Here is a 21,838-nt window from a genome sequence, read left to right on the forward strand (position 1 = left end):
TAGTTACTGGATGTTTATTCAGAGCTGTAACATGAATGGGTAAATACAGGCAACTATATCATCCTCATATGCGATAGATTTGACTGAAAGTACTGTGGAAGACAGTAATAAGAAGCACAAAAGTATCAAGAATAAAATTTGTATTCATTCTTTTCGGTGGCGATATGAACTGATATTTCAGGGAAATAACTATGCTATAGTTTTATCTCAACAAATGGTACTGAAAATAGCTCAAATTACATATCCAGATACCACACACCTTGGATGGCCTTAAGCTTGTAGTTAAAAGCTGAGTTACAAAACAGTCCCCACTATATAATGTCTTAAACCTCAGATCCAAATTGCCTCTCCTGGACTTTGAAGTGTATATCTGGATTGTTTTCATAAAACAAGCTAAAAATATTTATTTAAAAATATTTTCCAGAAAACTAAATATAGCTGTTTAAAAACATCTTCATGCAAAAATGTTATGGTTTTGTTTTCTTTTTATTTTTTTTCTTTGAGTTCTTGGGTTCATTCAACCCTCCCAAAGTCCTAACATACACCCTGAGCCAAGAACCCATAAAACAACTGTTCATACAAACTCCTGAGAACCAAATCAGCTGACTCTGGCAGAGCACAAATGTTTTTTAAACTCATTTTAGCTTCTTTTATGAAGATAATCCAAGCAGTACCAACTTGTTCACTCTGCAGACATCTTTTCTGCTTCAGAAAAGGACAAAATGATAACATAGGAGTCAAAGACTTGCAAGATCAGACAGTCATGGGCTCGATTTTTTATTTTTTAGTGTGCCTACAGAAGCACGGGACAGCAAATATTTGTTTTCTAATATGAAAAAGGATGTTGGAAAAATAACTGAAATCCTCATCTTTTTAATGAGCCACAGTATTTTAGAGAAGTCTGGAATGCCCCATCTCCAGCTAATACAAATGTACAGTACTCTATTTAACATACTTCTCTTATTTATTTTGTCTTAGTAATCAGCTGCTGCCTTTCAGAGGATAATAAAATTCATTTTTATTCCCACATACAAATAGAAACATACAATGTAATGTATTATTTATTTCAGAGAAGCTAAAATTAGGGAAATACACAAGAGCGCCCTTGTTTGAATAAATACTGGGCTGTCTGTCTGGAATGACAATTACACGCTGAAGCTAGGGCAGATGAGGGGTGTGAATCACATCAGGGTGGGTTGGGGAAGCATAACCAGCTGAGCAGACCTAGGAATCAATCAGCAGGGGAACTTTTTCTATGGTCGAACGGTGGGATTTTCTAGCAGCGCTGTGAGGCAAGACCACGAATGGGATTTTCCAACCTGTTAAAACGTTAGTGCAGAAGCTCCCAGACCGTAGTAGGTGCATGTTGGTATATAAATGCCGAATGTAGTGAGAGCTGGGCGCTGCCACTGGCAGCCACCACAGCTGAAGAAAAGCCTGCCCTTATTCAGTCCTCTGCAAGCACAACTGCATGGTTAAGCCTGAGGACTAGGAGGGGGAAAGACAGTTTTCCTGCTTTTGTCATACGCTCTGAGGTGGGCCACAGTTAGAGTGAGTTGCCACTGGGCATCCTAGTGTTTCTGCAGTCAGGAGAAGGAAGCAGGTTTGGCTGGCTAAGAGTTCAAGACTTAAGGGCAAAGGAAGGGGATGAAGGGCACCATGACGGTGCTGCGGGGAATTCCCAGTCTTTCCTGGCACGGCTTATGCTTGTTCTCACACCTCTTCCGTATGAGACAGGACTGTATTGCTTGTTGTTGTCAGACATGTGTTTCATCAAAAATGCATTAACTTAGCAAAACAAAAAGCAGCTTCTGTTATATTATACTCAGCTCAGAACCGAAAGAAGGTTTTCCAGCATTACCCTGTCTACAGAAACTTCATGTGCATTAGCTGCCTCCTAAAAAGCATGTAGCAGGTTGAGCGTTTTCTAGCCCCTGAGTTAAAATAAAATAAATAGGAAAAATGATGCTATTCGAGATTTTAAAGCTACTTAATCAATATGAATATATTCCAACAGGTACGTTGTGTCTTTAGGACATGCTTAGGGAACTTAAATCTGATGGCAAAAAAATCAAGCCTTTTTATTATTAGGGATAACTGAAACAGGTGTTTCCAGTCAAGCCAGTGACAGTATGTACAACAATCTGAATGAAAGTGGACCTTAATATTTTTCCACAGTCTTTATTAAAGACCACGTAAGACTTGGTTAATTGAAAAAAAATAAGTGTATTAAAAAGCAGACAACAAACCTATTGGTTTACTATTTTATTTTAAAGATGTAAGAGGATTACCTGCTTAAACACACCTGAAGACTTTTTTTTTTAAGAGTTGCAAAAAGACTGTCACAGTATACACAATTTCCTCTCTAGAGATTTTTTTCTTCTTGTCAGAAATTAGAGAAGTTTTCTTCCAAAAGTTTAACTGAGAAATTCATTTCCTGATTGTACAGATGTACTTACAGAAATAATTAAAAGGCAACACAATAGCACATGAGGGAGAGGATGTACGGTAGTTGAATCTGTTGCTGATACAAAGAATATAAAACAACTAAAGATGTCTTAATGCATTTATGTATCTCGGAAGTACATTTCCAATTTGTGTCCAGCTCTGCTCCTTCTCTTTATTAGAAGAAATGGAAGATATAAAACAAATCTATTCCAGATAACTTTTTTTTTTAACAAAACTAGGCTACTTGGTGCCACCTCTCGTTTAAGCAGATCTCTTAGCATTTTATCCTATTGTACTAGCTACACAATCCAACCACAGTATTGATTTCTGGGCTGAATTTCAATCCTATTTGACAGACACTGTCAGCCAAGTAGGAGGGGAATTCCCAGGGGACAGAGGGTTCCCACCTCTGCAAGCTCATTTTAGTCACATGTGAGCCTAACATCTGAGCTGCAGAACTTGGTCACCTGCGAAACTAGACTGGCATGTCTAAAAAAAAGTAAAAGTTGAAAAATCATTTGTTTATTAATAGAAATGATGAGCTTCAGACTCCTGTGGATCTGGTGCAAGCAGCGAGAACCAGAGATAACAAGGGATATGGGAGCCTCCCCTTTTATGACAATCTTATTATCCTCCTATTTTTTAGGCCAAAATCCTCATCAAAAAGCACTAATGCTTGAACACACCCCTGTAGCTGGATTAGCTGGATTTCAGCAAGGCAGAGAATACTAGATGGGCAAAAAAAAAGGCAAGGTTTTGTTGTGGCCCTGGGTAGAAATTGTACCTGAATATGAGTTTTTTTATGGCCTTCAGTAGGGCTGACCATCAGATGCAGCAAACCTATTTACATCAGTAACTGAAACAGGAGCAATGTGCAATTTGAGCACTCATGCAAGGGAGATAGGCATTCCTTACCAGCAGGGCTGAGAGATCAATAAGGAGCAACATGCCCTGCATTTGGGAAAATGAGTTGTTTGGATATGCTGTCTTCCACAGAAGTATTTGTCATCAAAAGTTTTGCAGTATATAAAGAAGGAATAGTGTATGTAGGAGGAACAGTTATTCAGGTTAAAGGAGTACCAGGCCAGAGAAATAGTAGCTGCCTCATAGGGCTGAGCTGAATAGCTATAATGTATTCTCTTCCTTCCATCCAGATGTTAATGTGATCAGAAATGTCAGGCTGCTCATGAGCTCATAGACAGAATGTCCAAAAAAACCTTAAATTTGATCCTTTTTTCTCTCTGGCCTCTTAGAAGAGGCCCTGACCACAGTAGCCCATTGGTTACAGATGTTTCCTGAAGGGAGAGACAACACAGGGCTTCACTGCTGAAGAAGCAGCTGTCTAATTTTCAGAGGGATTGAGGACTGCAGCTCTTCTGCTTTATTCCCCTGCACTCCTTGTCCTTTTGGTCTGCTCTGCCTGCCAGTTTGAGAGTCAGATCCTAATCTCCAAAGCCATCACCAGGTTTTAATCTGTTCATACTGGCAGACGTTGCTATCCAGAAGGCAGCATCAGAGTTGCGGCCTTCTCACAGAGCACAGCACCAAGGGCACTAAAGCCAAAGACAAATGTTTTTGGCAATGGGTCTTCACTACAGAACATTCTCTGCAAGGAGATCCGTTCCCCTGAACCACAGAAACACTCCCCATATCCATGCCAAAGTTACCTGTATTCTGTGTAGAATTGCCCCCCTATCCTTACAGTAGGAAATTATTTATTTTACACCAGAAATAGGGAATTGTGAAACTGACATTTATTTTTGATCCAGAGTGAGCACATCTACAATCATTTAAAAGTTACTTGCATTAAGAAAAAAAAAGTGCTGCTCCCCTTTTGAGATCCTTATGACATGCTAGGCTCCAATTTTGGAGTTTGCCAATTGGAAAGAAGTAAAGAAGTGCTGGTAGGCCCCAGAGTTGAGCAATTTTAGATGTGTTTCCAGACCTTTCTTGAGGAAGGTTTTTTCACTAGAAATGAACTGATTGAGATTAAAAACTAAGTGTTTCCCAAAACTAAGTGCAAGTGTTTCCCAATGTATTACATATTCAGCTCCTTTCAGAAATAGCTTCTTCTGCCTTGCATGTATCCTGGTAGAGCAAATCCTCCGCAGCTGCTCATTTATGGTGAGATTGCTCAAGCTGTGGTTTTATGCAAGATTTACATTTGCAATATAGTGCCTCTTATTGTGTGAAGTGGCTCCTGTAGAAAACTAGGCAATTATAACCACTGTTCCAGGTGGTGATGTAATGCTGGGAATCAGGTAACAGCTTGGTGATCACCTGATATCTATGACAGCTTACAATTAGCTCAGATATTAATAGGGAGGAAGAAAAAAGGGGAAAATACTAAGCAAAAAAAAAAAAAAAAGATTGGTTAGTGAACAGTGAAAAAACAAAGTGGTTGTTGCAGCTTAGTTTTCAAACATTTAGTATTTCGTGTTTTAACTTGGTACTTCGCTTCTTGGGGAAACTCTTGGGGATTTTACTTTTATAAAGTTACTAGAACTCACAGGGAGAAAAAAACGAATATAAATCCAAATGCACCTTAAAGGCACAAAGACAAATAGAAACTAAGTATTTTTATTTAACAATTCACTGTTGGACTCCAAAATTTAGTATGTTGTCAACTAGCAATTTTGCTTTAGACTCCATCCTAGATGTCAAATATTTTTGTGGTGATTTTTATATTATAAATACAAGATGGTCTATCCTCAAACACAGTTCATGGATTCCAGCTTTGTGATTCACTTGTAAAGTGAGTTATTTTCAACCTTTCCCATGATCTCAGTGTCATGGGATTTTTATTCTCTTGGAGCCATGATGATACAAATACAAATAACAATAACAAATGTATTACCCATTTTGAATTTATGGTAAGGAAGGAATTGAGTAATTCTGATAATTTGCTAGTAGACAACAGCTTTTGTAACCTGGTACCATCACAAACCCAGTTGTCAGTAGTTGTGAAAGGCTGGATAGACTGAACTAGTTCTCAGCAGAATTACAGTTTATTTTCACCTTTTCTCTGTGCTTTCCTTTTAATTTCCATTTAATTCTATGCACTTTCTGCCTCATATGGCATCTGTAAAATGTGATTCTTCACTTGTTTCTTCCTTTAAGCAGATGGCTACAGTGGGACAGATTCTGCCACTCTTGTTCTCATAATAGAGCAGCTTGCAAAGGAAGATATGTGAAAAAGAATGTGTCCTGAGGGTTTATCAAAAGGGTGGCCTGATTTTGAGGCCTGTACATCATTTATCTCTATATCATGAATGAAATAACTAAGTGATAAAAATTTGAGGTGGTGTAGAGGCTTACATGGTGCCCAAATTCTAGGCAACACTGGGCAGTTTTATCAGCTTTTTTGCTGGTAGTTTCTGAACTGTTCAGTTCACACAGGAAGGAAATTTCCTATCCCTTTGACCCATTTCCCTCACTTCAGGAAGATTCTGTTTCCATTCCGTTTCTGTTTTGTGGTTAAATTAAGGATATCAGTTTCTTGGAACATCTCGTGCTAAGTTGATACAGCAAAATAAATACATTGTGAAAGGAAAACAAAGACGATACCCTACAATTTTTTATTCTCCTATACTGTGGTTTTGCACTGATAACCTAAACTTCGGGCTCAATCTGCTCCATAATGCAAAGACTATTGTAGAAAAATGTTCTGATGAAACATCTGGATCGCACCACAACATTGTTGTATTCCACAAGGTCACTTCAAGCTTCCAACTTCATATGCTGAAACTAAAAATACTATTGTTGTGTGCAAGCCTGTGTTTCAGCATTATCACTTTGGAATTCAGTATAAATGACTGCCTCTTCAAGAGAGATCATTTACTGTATCCTGAAACCACTGGCTTTTTCTACATCAGGTTAAGTTCTTATTGTATCTCCCAAGTAAAGGACAAGTGGTTGGTCATCTAATTCTAAATGAAGAACAGCTTTGAAAATGTGGTGATATATACTGAAATTCATATCATGTTTTGACAAAGGATATTATGAGTTAATAGTAGAGTTTAAATCAGAATTTATCATAATTCAGCTAAGTTCCTGAAATATAGATACCAACTCAGGAAGGAATTTTGCATTTGCATCTTAATTATTTTTATAATAGGAGTAACAAATCATAATATATAAACTCTGTGTCTTTCTATTTCCTCCTATGAAATGAGACCAAAGGACGACAGCCCTAGTTCAGCTATATAGACTATTTTTATTATTTTGTTTTGTTTTGTTTTGTTTTGCTTTGTTTTGTTTTCAGATGTGTCCAGGTGAAGTTCTAATACTCTTGATGCAATATTTATTTTTCAGAAACTTTCTGTCTTTGGAAGAATTCAATTTAAATAACAGGATGTAAGGAAATGTAAGATTGGATACATGATTTTGTTTTGGAGACTATTAGGGGTCACATCACAGATGTGTGTAAAAATGTGCTTCAGATTCTGATATTGATACATATTTACACATTCATTACAAAAGGGGTTTATTCCAAATCCTTGCAAGCAGGACAGGATCTCTTCTAGCATTGTTTTGTTTCTGTTTTCAGTTTCGCAAAACTGGATGCAAAAATGGTATCTTTTCTCAGGCATCTGTTGCTTGGCTGCCAAGGTCAGTTCTGCAAGCTAACTTCGTATTTTTCACATGGCTGTTCTGTGCTTCAGCGATTTCTCTAGTGTATTAAAAACAAACAGGCTTTTCTCCAACATCAAATGTGCATGTCTTCTCTTTATTTTTCTGACTCCCTTTTAACCCTTACAAGTGTCTAAGCCCTAGGAAGGTGCTCTTCTTAGGCTGCTTTTTCTCCAGTTACCAAACAGCTGTATTGAGCAAGAGATGAAGATCTTTCCAGAAGAGGGGGATGTGGGCTGCAAGAAATTCAGACTGTTGAAATTTCCTTGTTCAGGGGCTGTAGTGGTAATGTAGATATGAGAGGCAACCTCACAAGCCTCAGTGCAATAGCCATATAAGCCTCTCTACTGTGCCTGTACAGAACGAGAATAAAGAAGGTAGCTTGAAAAGACGTAAAACAGCTGAGCTTCTGTGCATGAGAGCATCCTCTGGACTGCTCAGTGTCCAAATTCCTCTGGACTGCGCCTTCCTGTGCTTTTAATGCCCCAGAAGTGCCGGCAATATTTCAGTTTAGAGGCTTGATACTTTCTGGCTTTATAACTCTGTAAGCTGTATAAATTCTTTTCTGTTTTATATCCCTAACCTCATGACAAGCTTCCTATTGTAATAAATGCAGCTGTGACAACACAGGCTTGGGATCCACGGGATGCTAAAACAACCTTTGGGCAAATGAAGTGCTGGCTAATGGTAGAAGGAAGAAGATCTTTGAGGATCTTCATACGAGTCCAAAAGACGGCTCACTGGTAAAAAAAAAAAAAAAAAGGCAATTTTAAATTGTCCCCTGTCATGACCTATAAAAGCATAATTGAGAGCCAGCTTTTCAATTTCCAGGTATTGGTACAGGGCTCCAAGCAAAGTAAAAGAAAAGAAAACAAAAGAACAAGGATAAACACCAAGAGATGAAATCAAACTTTCTGTAACTTAGGCAACTTAATGAGAAGTCAAGCTCTATTTCTGTGCCATATTCCCACATCGTAAGTTAAAAGTAAAAGTAATACTGTGTTGTAAGTATGCTATAAACTGTGATTCCTATAGGAAGCCTTTATTGCTCTCCACAGGGAACCCAGGAGGGGACCTGACCTCATATTTAATGCAATATTTTCAAACTACCTCCAAATGAGAAAGAATTTAAAATGCAGGTCAATAAAAGTTGCATTACTCTAGTAGAAAATAGTAAATCCTCTGAAGAGAAAGGTCTGCTGCAATAACTTCAAAGATTTAGTATCCTTAAATATCTTAAGGATAGAAATTGATGTTTAGAATAAGGACAAAGTCAATATAACATTGTTAGAAATATAGCAATGAGGATGAAAACCATGGCAAATCACTTACTGGCAGTTGATGATGAGGGTTGTCAGCTGTTTATTTCCACAGGAATGAGAGATACACAGTCAAAAACTTCAATCTTGCCATGAACTGATCGAGTTGTCTTTCAATTTACTCAAAACCTTAATATATAGTGTCTTATCTAATAGCAGAAATAAAATCTTCCCAATATGAAAACAAAACTTTATGAAAGGATGTTGATGGGGAAAGACTTCCTGTTTAAAAATGGGTTTATTATTAAAGAGACATTGATTCTATTATAGCTGCTAGTAAGAAAAAGATATATATATAAATATATGTATGAAAAATGCATATACATTAGTTTGACAAAATGCTTTGAACAACATTTTGTTCTTCTGTTTGTTATTTAAAAAAAAAGGTTTTATTCATACTGAGAAAGTAAAGTTCATTCCTAACCATGTGGACAATTCTTTGATTCTCCATAAAAAGGCAGTAACAGTGCTGTGCTTCTGCACAGTCCTCATTGCAGAGTCCTGCAACATACCCCAACTGGTCAACATAAACTTTTATACTTGAAGGAGGATACATGGTGAGCCATATTTCATGGCCAGCAGAGTTCAGAAACCTGGTGATCTGAATAAGAAAAGAGATTTCAAACCTAAGGCTTTATTTATGAATTGCAAACAGAGAGATTTGTGTCATAGAGCTGTTGGGATAAATGGAAAGAGAAGCCCAGTGGGAATGATCAGGGAAAAGGCCCCTAATATCAGTACTAGTGGTCTTCATAAGCAGTTTATGTGTGAGGGAGAGAAAGTTTGGGTGGGAAGTGAACTCAGCATATTTGTGCTTTAAATTGGCTGTTAACCATGTTTTGGATTTATGTATGAAGGAAAAGAATCCCTTCCAGAAGAGCTGGAAAAGTTACAGTTAAATGGATTCAGTGGTCAGCGCAGCCCAGCTTGCATTGGTATGAGTCTCCTTAGCTCCCGGTGATTCACACAGAGTCTTTTTATGAACTTCTTCCTTACACTGCTGGGTTCTTTATTAGGATGATAGCCTTCCTCTAGTAATAACAAACAATGTAAGCAATAATAATAGTGTATTGCTTAAAAAGAATGTTCCATGTATTGTCTTGTAAGTGTTATTTTTCTTCTACTCTCTTCCAGATTTTGGAAACATTACCATTTTGTTGTTTTTGTTGTTGTTATTTTGGAGAACAGAAACGCTTGAAAGCGCTAGCACCAGGGTTACACAGCAGATAGACCAAAACCACGGGCACGCATCTTCCCCACTCCATGGAGCTTAAAATCAAATACAAATTGAAAGTCCACAAGTGAGCTTGCTGTCCAAAAGCTTGCAAAACACGGGAAAACATGAGATTGCTCTAGGGGACTAGGACTGGTGGCAAAACGGAGGACTGATGAGGGAGCAGCTTGTAAAAAACAACGTGGGAGTCCTGGTAGACAACCAGGTTTGAGCATGCATCAGTAATGTGCCCTGGGGGAGGAAGGCTGAGCACGTACTAAGCTGTGCTAACAAGAACATAGACACAGAGCAAGGAAACTGATTTTTTTTTTCTCTAACAGTATTTGTGAAGCCACACAGGGAGCTCTGTGTCCAGTTTTGAGCCCCTCAGTACAAGAGACAAAGTGAAGTGAGTGCAGCAAAAGGCCACTAAGATGGGTCTGCCCTTAGTAGAGAAGGCTCCGGGGCAACCTTATTGCTGCCTGTAACTACCTTATAAAAGACCGTGTAGGGGACAGGCCCAAGCTTTTCTCAGAGGTGCGTGGTGGGAGGATGAGAAACAACAGGCATGGGCTGTAAGGAGAAAACGTTCAGCACAAAAGGGCAGTGAAACACTGAAACCAGCACCCAGAAAAGTTGTGAGATCTCACTTTCTGGAGACACTCAAAGCCAGCCCTGAACCACCGGATCTAATCTAGAAGTTAGGCTTCATGCAGGAGGTGACCTCCAGGAGTCAGTTCCAAACTGAATTATTCCGTGAATCTGTAACTTTAAATACAAAATTTGAGTCTTATTTATATTTAAGATTCTTTTACCCAAGTTCTTAAAGTTCTACAGGGTTTTCAAGCAAGTATAAGTAAATAAAATGCGTATGTAGGTAGATAGAGTGTTTAAACTATACTACTGTGGCGGTATAAGCCAGAATCAAGCCCACAAAACCTGATTCAGCCGTGAGTGGCTATTTGCTTGCCGGCCAAACTGCTGCATGCACAAAACAAACCCGAGTTTGAAATGGAGAAGTTTAGGATCTGCTTGAAATGGGAAAATTCACCCACATCCTCAGGTGTGTGCCGGTCCTTATCAGCAAGTGCTCAGCTGGGGTTAGCCCCATGCTGAGAAGATCCACTGTAAGCACAAGGTTGTCTCTAATACCCTCAGTTTTCTTGATCATTAGCTACTCAGGGAAGCTGCTCAGAGGGTTGCAGGGAAAATCCTGTGTGTCATTACAACACCCGTATCCGTGGCGTGTTTTCAATTGCCAGGGAATGGAGAGCGCCTACACGACTGGTTAATATAACATATCTGTCTCTGTCCACCAAAGAAATGAACTGTCAAACTGTCTCCCCCTGCTCTTCCTGAGAGAGAATCATCTTGAATGATGCACACAAGAGAATTTCTCATTTATCACTAAGCTTTCGCATGCCTACAAACCTGCTACAGCATCCACTTCATAAATGAGGAAAGCTAATTGAAAATTGCTCTCAGCATACAGTCTGGCACTGGGGGAGCACTGCCTCTCTGTGCTGGAGTGATTTGATTGGAGCTGCTGTCAGATGTTATATATGTTATGTTCAAGTTGGCACCAAAAAACACTCTTTGCCATTTGCCCTGTTCTCACAGACAGGGAAGCTCGATCCGCTGTTTCCAATTTGTTTTTAATTGTTGCAGTCTTCGTGCTGATAATTTAACAGCCTGAAACTTAGAAGAGGATAACAAGAATATCTCTTTGGAATACCACAGGGCAAAGGCATGGGGAGGGATGATTAATTCTGCTTTCACAGCACGGTGTGCATCCTGATTTATCTGTTGCAACGCTCACTCACTCTCTAAAGTTCGGTAGTAATTTTGCGTTATATACAGGCCTTCTGTAACACTGCATAAATTCACAATGTCCCGTTGGCTTCTGTGGATGTTAGATTAAGTTTTATCATAGTTCCTATCTAGAGGATTTTGGAGTGTTTTGTAATTACTGACGAGTAAATCTCCATGCCACGGTGCTGTAATGGCTTACCTTTTCTGGAAGATAGACCCTAATTTGGAGGGACAAAACACGGAAATGCAAAGCTGGTTGCACTGTGTGTGAGACCAGCCTCTCACATGGGGGCATGCACAAAATCAGAGCTTTTGTACTCTGCCTTGTGGCAGAGACCTGCTCTTTCCTTTAGAACTATAAAACTCTGTTGATGCAAAAAGAAAAGTAGTTTGAGATATGCTTATTCTTGCCCTTATCTCTATTTGACCCTAGCAGGTACATTAACACATCTCAAAAAGAAAGTGTCTTTTTTAATGCAGATACCAGAGCCTCTGTCTTGAGGGAACATTAGGAGTAGTGTTGCATCAAAATTATTGCCATTTCCTACAGCGTATACAGCATGTGCGTATGCGTAAAGAGAAGGTAGAAAGAGGAAACATACCGTTGCCAAAACAGTTTGGGAATAATTTTCACTTTGCAATGAAAACACAGAGAAAAGGATTAGAAATTCAAAGAGATTTGAATATGTTAGCATTTCTATTTTCAAAAGAGATTTGGGCTCTTAGGGTGGAAATCCTGCTGACTGTTTCGTTTGTGACTCTTGCTTTTGTTTTCAGAATGAAAAGGAGTGATATTCCACACATACAAGGTTCATTTTCTTTACCTCCACTAAAAAAAAAATGATTTTAAATACAAGGAGAAAAACAGTCACAAGCCTACTTTTCTTTTTTCTCTTTTCTTTTCTTTTCTTTTCTTTTCTTTTCTTTTCTTTTCTTTTCTTTTCTTTTCTTTTCTTTTCTCTTCTCTTCTCTTTTCTTTTCTTTTTTCTTTTCTTTTTAAGATACTATACATTCACAAATAATTTGAGGGTTATGAATCACTGAAATAGATTTTGGTTAGATCAGGTAGTTTAGTAATACATTCTGTGCATTTTTGGCATGTATCACTATTTTGTGATATAAGTCTGAAAGCTCTTTCAGCTTCAGACCCTGTAGGGAGTCTTTCAAATTATCTAATCAGTTATTTCCAATAGATGCTCATTTGTCTGTCTGCTTTATTCTGGGATTAATTTAATTCCTCCTCTTCCTATTTTTCTTGTAGTCTGGTAATATTCATACTAGGAAAGTGTTCCCGGTTCTTGGCTTACTTGTTTTAGGGGTTAAGTCATCTGTGTCATGTTGCAAGAGTTTCAGTCATTCTCAGTTTTTCCTTTTCTTTTCATCCAGCTGCAGCGGCCACAAGCACTGCCTGATGAAGACCATTCAACCCCCCTCTTTTAAATTCATCAAGAGTCTGGGTGCCTCTCTCTGCCCCTGCAGAAGAGTGAATTCTGGTGGCTGACAACGCTCCAGAGGAAGAAGAAATTCTTCTTTCGGCCAAGTGATTGCTTATTCTTTTAACACAGGATACTGCAGAAAGGCAGGACTGACATGGACTTTTATTATTACTTTATCTATTTTGGGAGAATACAGAGTCTCTTCTCAGCATGAAGCGCTGACGGTGCTAGGCACTGTATATATGTATATATATATATATATCCAAGGAGAAGTCCCTGCCTTGAAAATCTCAGCCTTTCACAAACCAAAACCACCGAAGATGCAAGAAAAGAGTTAAGTAAACAAACAAGGTGATTATCTTCTTCAGAAATAGAGGTGTCACCACTATTTCTTCCTTCAGTCCAATGCAGAGCATTCCTGCGAAGGCTTCCCTGGAAGTTTCTCCTGCTTTGGCTGCTGTTGGCCAGGGGAAAAGTGGGGAACAGGGTGGCAATGCTGAGCTGCCCCACGGGTGCCTGATAACTGCAGCTGGGCACTCTGGCTTGTCCCCAGCCTCAACCCCTTCCCTGCAGCCTCCCTGCATCCCACGGTGCGAGACCTGCAGAGGGTCACGGAGCCACCGAGAGGCCTTGGTGCTGCCCGGTGGGATCTGAGAAATGGGATCTGAAATGGGCTTCACCCTGAGGAGGGAGTCAGCTCAGCAACTCTCGTATTAATGGCGCATCACCCACAGGTATTTTGAGGTCAAGAGTTTTGTATCTAGAAAAACAAACCTCTGGTTTTGGGACACGTGGTGCCAGAGGGGTCAAACTTCTAGTGCATTACTGACACAAGAAAGAACTGAGATGCTTTTGGCCCATGCATCACTTTGTCACTTCATATTGACGGATTTTGTGTACTTTCTTATAAAGGTGTGGAAAAAGTGATAGGAAGTCATGAAGAAAGGAAAAGAAAGACGGGAAAGGGGAGAAGGACTGACCTCTAAAGTTATATGCAAAATCTTGGCAGAGAGGCACACACAAGCCAGGAACTTTTCAAGACTATAATACTCTCTGTTGATGTAAAACAAAAATAAATCTGAGATATGCTTTTTCTCACTCATATCCCTATGACTACAGCCTGCAGATAATACATTTGAAAAATATAAAATCTTAGCAGCCTAGGTAAGACACAACAGTTAATATTTTACTTCAGCTATAATACATAAATATTCACAGTGCAATTGGTCTAGTTAATATTAAAAAATAACAACACAGTTAAAAAATCTTATTAAAAAAATCTACTCCTCATTCTCTGGTATTGTGCTCCCCTTGACACTGCCTTTCTGTGTTTGGCACAAGTTTGGCACCAATATTCCTTAAAATTAAGGTTTGGGGAATTTGCAGCAAGTCATCTCACTGGCACCAGGGCTTCCAGGGCACCTCCACAAATTGCTGACCTGTCCTGAAGCCTCTAGTGTTACCCTGTGATGCCTGTTACCATCCTAGTCCTGCACTTCTCTGCATTCTGTGTCCCTTCTTTTAAGATTTCTGCCACCGTGTTACATCATTATACTTGGGTTATAAATATTTTGTCCTACACAAACTAACAGCTTGTAACTATTATGTATATAAAATCTGATGATCGTGCCACGTGCTTATGCAGAGCTCAGGAAAATTTAAGCAAATTCAGTAACAGCCACCTGGTCATTAGAAAATTGCCGTTGCAGCAAAACAAGCTAAAGCAATGGTGCAGGTGGCCCAAAACAAGTCTGACATGTCCTGAGGCCTTGCAGAGTTAGTACAAAGCCCATTGCTAGCAATGACGATCCTGTATTTCTTGGGCTAGGAGGCTATTGGGGAAGAGCGACCATTCTGGGGGAGGGAGAAATGCAATCTGGCAAAGAGCCACCCAGGGAAAGCAAAATATCCATTGCCTGGAAGCAACCTGATGGCCAAGGCAACCTAAACACGGGCATGGAGCATGTGCTGGGATCTTCTCTGCCCTGTGCTGCTTCTCCAGTTACAGCTGAGAAAGTCTGGGATTAAATGACAGGACGTATGGTGGGGAGAGCTGCAAAGGGCCCCAGTATGATCCGGGTCTGGCAAGAGCCAGTGACCACCAGCTGGGAGTTTTCCTGTGTGCTTTTTGCATTTCTCTTCAGCCAGCAGTGCTCACTCCTGATTGCTACATGATTGTGTGCCAAACACTGTGAACTTTCTTAAAACCTTGGATTAAAAACTCATCTTTGCACTTAGGTCCCTGGAAAAAATATGTCTATTATGTACGAAGTCCCAGTTAGAGTGTGGAGTCTCTGTCCTCAGGTCTGTCCTCTGTCCCCAGATCCTTCCATTTATTTAAAGCTGTCTGAGAAGAAGAAACCTCTCAAAAGAGCAACATAAGTCTTTGAGACAACATCCAAAACAGTGCTAATGAAATCAGATGCAGGCCATGGGACAAATGAGGCAATTAACATTGAAAATTATGCCATGCTTCCACAATGTGGATTCTAAAATTGTTTTCCAGATGTGGCTTGACTAGAACATCATTTATATGCTCTTTCTCTCAATATTTCATCTGCTGCTTTGCAGTGTTTTCTGTAGCACACATGGAATTTGGGCAAAATTCAGCAGAAGTAATTACACCCTGCCTTGCTAAAGCATGTTTTTGGTAGGTTGTATTTATCTTCTCACCATTGTCTTATACAACTGTGTAGTGTGCCAGTAAACTTAACAAAGCCATTGCAGTTCACCTCCTGAGCTTGATGGGGTTAATTGCTTTCTCTAAGCAAATCTTTATTTAGTGGCAGTCAAACTGCTTGCTCGATGTCAGACTGTCTCAGAAGACCTTAAGGAGTATTTCTGAGCTCTGAGGATGTCCACAAGGTCCCCTTAGGTTGGTGGCTTCTCATTGCTAAACAGTTGTGATGCAGGCCTCAGTGAGAAACCCACCACTGGCTGAGCAATTATCACAGCCAATGTAGGATTTATTCTCCTCTCTAATTACCAGTTTTCCCTGACTTCACTTGTCGTAAGCTCAGGGAAGGTCCTCATTGCTTTGGTAGTAGATTGTTGTTATTACCCGCGGATTTGGGATGCTTTAAAGCAAATTCACAGCTTTAAGCAATGCAGCTGTGGACTTGGCACATCTCTCATGGACTTAAGCAATTATGAATTTGGACATTACACATGTTTATCTGAAAAGGGTATGGAAATGAAACTACCTCATGGGCACCTTCCTCAGGAAAGAAAAAGCTTCTTGAGTCTGGTAGTATTTGTAACCGTACAGACAGCCTCTCAATCTCTGTCTTGACCTTCTCAGTCATAACTTTCAGCATAGCACCTGTGAATCAATGTGAATTATGTTTGACACTGTCTCATTTTGTACAAGGAACTGCAATGTGCAGAGCCCTGCCCTGGCATCATGGGCTCCGAGGTCCTGCCATAGCTGGGCTCCCATGTGCACTGGATGCATCACCCAAGGGCAATGCAACCGCTTCAGCTTTGCCAGAAGTGACCTGAAATAACAAGTCATGTTCTTCCACCCAAAACTCATGATATCTAACTAAAATGTAATTAAAATTACACAATTTTATACAAGCATACTCGTGGAAGTATTTTGTATGCACTTATTTTTGTTCTCACATTTGTGTTCCCAGGGTTAGATGGTATCATTTTTTAAATTCCATGACTATAGGCCTTAATAGAAACACAATCTATCCAGGTTTCAGTATATAATTGAGGTTTTGTCAGGGTTATCTAAGCCTTGCCCAATCTCTGCACAACGAGGCTGGTCTCTAGATTCATTGTTGTTGGTAGACAATTTTGAGGTCTGTGGTAAGAGCTATATAAGCAAAAATTGTCATCGGTGTTATTAACTACTTCCCTCGGCTTATGAATGAAATTACACAGAGCTAAACAAGTGAAACCACATAGGGACTTTTCCACTCAGGCACAAATGCAGAATTTGAGAATTCCTGCACATTCTCTACATGGATCAGACAAAGAATATGCTGACTACTCTGTCCTTAAAAAAAAAATGAAGTAGGACTTACACTATTCTCAAATTAAAAATCAGTCCAAGGAGAAAGAAGATTTAATTAACAACAACAATACACTTCACAAGGTAGTGCTGGCCAATCTAGTGATTTTAGTATTATGAGAATGATACCTGATATGTTTCTTAAAAGTTTAACTGTCTGTAGTCCTGTGCATGCACGACCAACACCTTGTCTTTCACCATAAGAAAAAAGTTAGCTCTCATTCTGACATTTCTCTTGTAAAATATGAAATCTACAGGCCTTGAGCCCAAATAAAAATGTCAACACCCTTTTTATCAATACTCTTGTGTTTATTAAAAAAGACCTCTTGATTTTATATTCCTGACTCAAGAATTCTGAAGGTATAAGCAATATAGGTTATTCCTCCTTAAGTGGTGAAATTTAACTATATACACAATTATACTAAAAAAGATCAGTCATGCTTCCCAATAAAGAGCAGAGCACAGATAGAAAAAGATTGATTGTCTGCATCTTATTTCATTTTTGTCTTCCCCAGATAAGAATATGGATGCATCAGAATGCATAACACTGTTCGAGTTTGTTTTGTAACCTGCAATTTATGTGCTTAAATTCAATTAGAGCCTCATCCATCAAGTACAGTGCCGCTCTGGAGAGGGGATGGATCAAAATCTAGTAATCGCCTATGATCATGCTGAGCTTTACTCATATGGTGTCCGTCCTTCCTGTATGGCTTTTCTTGTGCCTCGGGTTTATATCAGGACCGAATCCTGGGTGCCTAAATCCAAGTGTCTGCCAACTAGCTCTTGGAGCAGAGATTGAGTAATGCAAAAATTAAGGATTTGGGCCTGCTTTTATTCCTTCTGAAGTTAATGGCAGCACTCCCCATGACTTCAGTGGAAGAAGGATCTTTATGTAATTTCATAGCTGATTATCATCCACAAAGGACTGTGCTGAAACTGCTGCCAAATCCTAATGTCACACAAGCCTCGTCTTACTGGCAAGCTTTTTATCATCACACATTTATCTTTTAATCCGAGCCATAAATTTACACAGTCTGTAATTGATGCATTAGTAACTGAAGTGACCGCATGGCAAGTTTATAAGTCATAGGGTATGGTTCAGCTTCTGCCTGGAGAGTTTGGGGTTGGTGCATTTACCCTCACCAGCTTCGTCAAGTAATCTCTCTTACCTATGCAATAATATTCTGGACCATGGAATAAAATATTGATAACCCCCAGTGGCTAGAACCTATAGGGAAAGCTTGTATTTATTGCTGCAAATTCCAAAATAAGCACAATAAAACAGAACTTCCAAGAGATGTAACACTGAATCCTCTGACCTGGGGGTGCAGGCACCACAAGGGCAAATGACTGTCCCTCATCTTTTTCAGATACCACATTTTTCTGCAGTTTGGTGTAATCCCTGATACAATTTAGGAAAAATTAGCCCATAGATGCTGCTTTCAATCCTAGTGGCAGGCAGTATCCGTGGGGTTCAGCATCGTGGCTCTGCTTGGAGCGAGTGACTCCCCCCTGTTCTGCTCTGCTGTGTTCTCTGCCATATCCTCCAGGTCTTCAGAAGATTTACTTCTTGGATGGAAATGAGACTCCTGGGAATCCTTTGCACCGCTTTGGCTCCTTACCTGGGATAAAGGGTGTGACTCACTCAGCAACAATACAGATAATTTTCCCTGTGGTTCAAAACTGTTTTTGTAGCTCTGTATCTGTGAGGAAACAGTTACAAACATACTAGATTCTTTGTTCACTTTCATTTTCAGGTCCCACTTTACCTAATTTGCCTGAACCATGACGAAGAAAGGTCATTAAAGAAAAAAATAAGTAATTTTTGAAATTAAATATTAATCAACTGTGTACAGGCTCTCTGGTAAAGGAACCTATTGACTAGCTCTTAATGTTTCAAAGGCCATGGGGAGGGAGGAGTTGTTTTATAATTTCATTTTATATTCTCTTCTGTTGGCAAAGAAACATACTGCAATGTTTGCCAAAATCTTATCTTTGGAGAGCATAGCCGAGCTGCCTGTCTAATATATTTAGATGCTTACAGAAATCCCCAACATGTCCAGAACAAATCTATCTATCTCATCACTTTTGAGTCCATTATGTTATTCATAGTTTTACTATTCAAAAAGTAAATCTGAGTTTTATAGGAGTTACATCGACCTCTTAGTCATACTGAAAGCAGTAGTAACTGAAAGCAGTATAAAAATATTTTGATGAAATAAAGAATATGTTTTTAAGCAGCATATTCTAAAAAGAGACAAAATCCCAATTAGCCAACTTTGGGACTCAGAGAATCTCTGTGCTTATTCTTCAAATCTGAGGGCCTTTATTTTTCTATAGATGAAACCATGTTTAATCTTTCAGCAAAATTTTCTTGTGATTTTACCCAAGCAACAAGTAAATTGTTTCCCTCAAATAAATCCCAACAAATTTGTTTCCCAACAAATAAATTGTTCCCCCCCAAAAAGGGATGGAACCTGGACCAATAACCTCTGGTTTCTCTGCCTTGATATGTAGATTTTTTTCTTTTTTTCTTAATATCTTTTCTTTTAGAAGCCAATAGAAATGAAGGAACCTGGACCAATAACCTCTGGTTTCTCTGTCTTGATATGTATTACACAGGATTAGCCTCAAATTTGTATGGCCCTAAATTAGGAAGAATTTGGTTTTTCTTAGCAAAGCTGCTCTGCCTTAAAGGCAAGAGAATAATTGTGCCCGTTTCGTGTATTTTTCTCTGGAAAACCCTAGGGATACATTAATGTCTGTTTTTAACAAAGGTGGAAATTCCAATGTCAGGAGGTTAATCTTAACTCTCCGGGCTTGCTGCAGCCAATACTGCACGATTTGAACCCTTGCCCATCTATTCTCACCACGGACTGGATAACGGCGCTCCCTGGGAACGTGCGGATTTGCTGTGCACATGCCTTGCCGTGCACGTGCACCTGAGAGCGAGGCTGCAGCCGGCTTGGCCAAGGTAACTCGTGCTTGGCAGAGCTCCATGGACCAAGGGGGAGTCAGCGAGAAGTCTCTCCACTGGGTCTGCCAGACAGCCGTGCAAGTCATTTGTTGTCCATAAGTCATTCTGCAGCTTCTCTGCAGCACAGAAAATGCCTTTAGGCTATTCTACACTGGGGGAAATCCTTGGAATGTTTTTTATTTCTTTTCCCTAAGCAGGGGAATGCTCATGAAATTTCTTCCTTATCTCCCATGCTACGATGTTTTGATTTCCTATCAGCAGCATTATTAGCTTTATAATTTTGTAAATATCCATAAAGATCATTTCATAAATATCCATACCTCGTGCACACATCTGAAAGAAAAGCTGCTAATACACAGAATCTGTGTATGTACAGAATTAAACACAATTCACTCTTCTACAAATCTGCCTTTATTTTTTTGCACGTGTCTTGTGTCCCTTGTTGAAGGGAATGGCAACAGGGGGTGGTCTTGGGCTGCTATCCAGGGAAGAAGGGGGAGCTGGAAGAGAGGTATCATGTAGGATTCAGCAGCCTTAGCACTGCAAACAGTAATGCAAAATGCATTGCTTTCTCCTTTCCGAAAAGGACGTGTTTGGGAAAATCGGTGTCCTTCCTGGAGCAGCAGTCAGGGGCACCGCTCTGGCAGTGATGGCTCTGACTTCACCTGCCTCTGCACATGAGTCACTGAGTGTTATAAAAAGCCAGGCCCTGCCAAGTTTCATTTCTTGGAACTGAGTGGAAGTTTCAGAAAGCAGCTGCTCTTTCATTAGTTTATACTTTTTTTCCTGTGTGGGTTTCTTGAGGAGGGCCTGGAATCCCAGAAACTTTATAGCCTGAAGGACCTGTTGCTGCATTCGCATAACTGTGGCTTGACTCTGCAAATGGTTATTTCTCAGGACTAGATCTGCAAAGACTGATTCTCTTCTCAACTCCGAGCTTTGAAGGGCTCTTGGGCAAACCTGGAAGGTGGCTCGAGGAAGGTGATTAAGCAGGTGTGTAAGTCTCTCACCACTGCTTCAGCCTAGCGAAAATCTGCAATGGAGCCTCGGAAATCAGATTAGCTCTCCTGTGTATTACTTGAAGGGGGGTTATTTCCATCTGTCTGATATAAGATTAATGTCTTCTAGCTTTTCTCGTGGCGCACAAGAGACAGAAACATCTTTGACTATCAAGCAAGCGGCAGCTTGAGATTGACAGGGAACAGCCCGGTTTTGGGAGTGGAAGGGGCTTCCTGCCATAGCTTCCTAAGGCTCCTGATAAAAGCTGCGGACCAAGGCAAGGGCGCAGCACAAGCACTGGGGCTACCTGCGGGCGCGCAGCGGGGGCTCCGCATGGGACCGCTCGGGCTCCATAGCCGCGCGGGTCCCCCTGGACCCCACAGGGAGATCTCACCTGGGACACCAAGTGAGGAAAGGGGCATTTCGCGTGTCGCAGCGGGCTCCTTCGGTCGGGTTTCGCTGTGGGGTCGGGGCAGGCAAATTACTTAAAACTAAATAAATAAATAAAGAGGAGGAGGAGAAGTCGGGTATCGCCGCGCGGCCGCGGGAGGGAGGCGCGGGCCGCGCGGGGCCGGCAGGGGGCGCTGCGCTCCGCTCCGCGGCGCTGCGCGGCTGCTCGCGGTGCCCCGCGGCTCCGGCTCCCGCTCCCGCCCCGGCACTTTGTTCCCGGCGCGGAGCGGCCGCGCTCGCCGCTGCCCCGAGCCCCGCGGCGGCGGCTGCGGAGCCAGCGGCGGAGCCGGGACCGCCCCCGCGGAGCGGAGCCCCCTGCGCGGCGCACGGCGGCGTTGGGAGCGCGGCGCGCCCGCACAGGTAAGCGGCGGCGGCGGCGGCGGCGGCTCCGTCCCGGGCCCCTGTCCCGCACTGACCGGTGACACGGGGACCCGCGCGGTGTCGGGGTGCGTGGGTGGGTGTTCGCCCCCGGCCTCCGCCCGCTGAGCCGCGGGCGTGAGTGTGTGTATGTGTGTATATATATATATTTAT

General features: G+C 40.9%; 1 protein-coding gene across 3 annotated transcripts in view; it reads left to right on the forward strand.

Moving 5' to 3' along the window:
* Window positions 1–20,754: 20,754 nt before the first annotated feature.
* The window catches only part of EPS8 (EGFR pathway substrate 8, signaling adaptor), a 124,363-nt gene continuing 123,279 nt past the window's right edge, over window positions 20,755–21,838 (forward strand). For all 3 annotated transcript variants that reach the window (XM_088528431.1, XM_088528433.1, XM_088528432.1), the window contains exon 1: window positions 20,755–20,851. The gene's annotated coding sequence lies outside the window, so the exon portion shown is untranslated. The remainder of the gene's footprint in view (window positions 20,852–21,838) is intronic.

The sequence above is a fragment of the Tinamus guttatus genome, unplaced genomic scaffold, assembly GCF_059628265.1.
Source record: "Tinamus guttatus ecotype Peru unplaced genomic scaffold, ASM5962826v1 Tinamus_guttatus_pri_ptg000308l, whole genome shotgun sequence".
In the NCBI taxonomy this organism is placed as follows: domain Eukaryota; kingdom Metazoa; phylum Chordata; class Aves; order Tinamiformes; family Tinamidae; genus Tinamus; species Tinamus guttatus.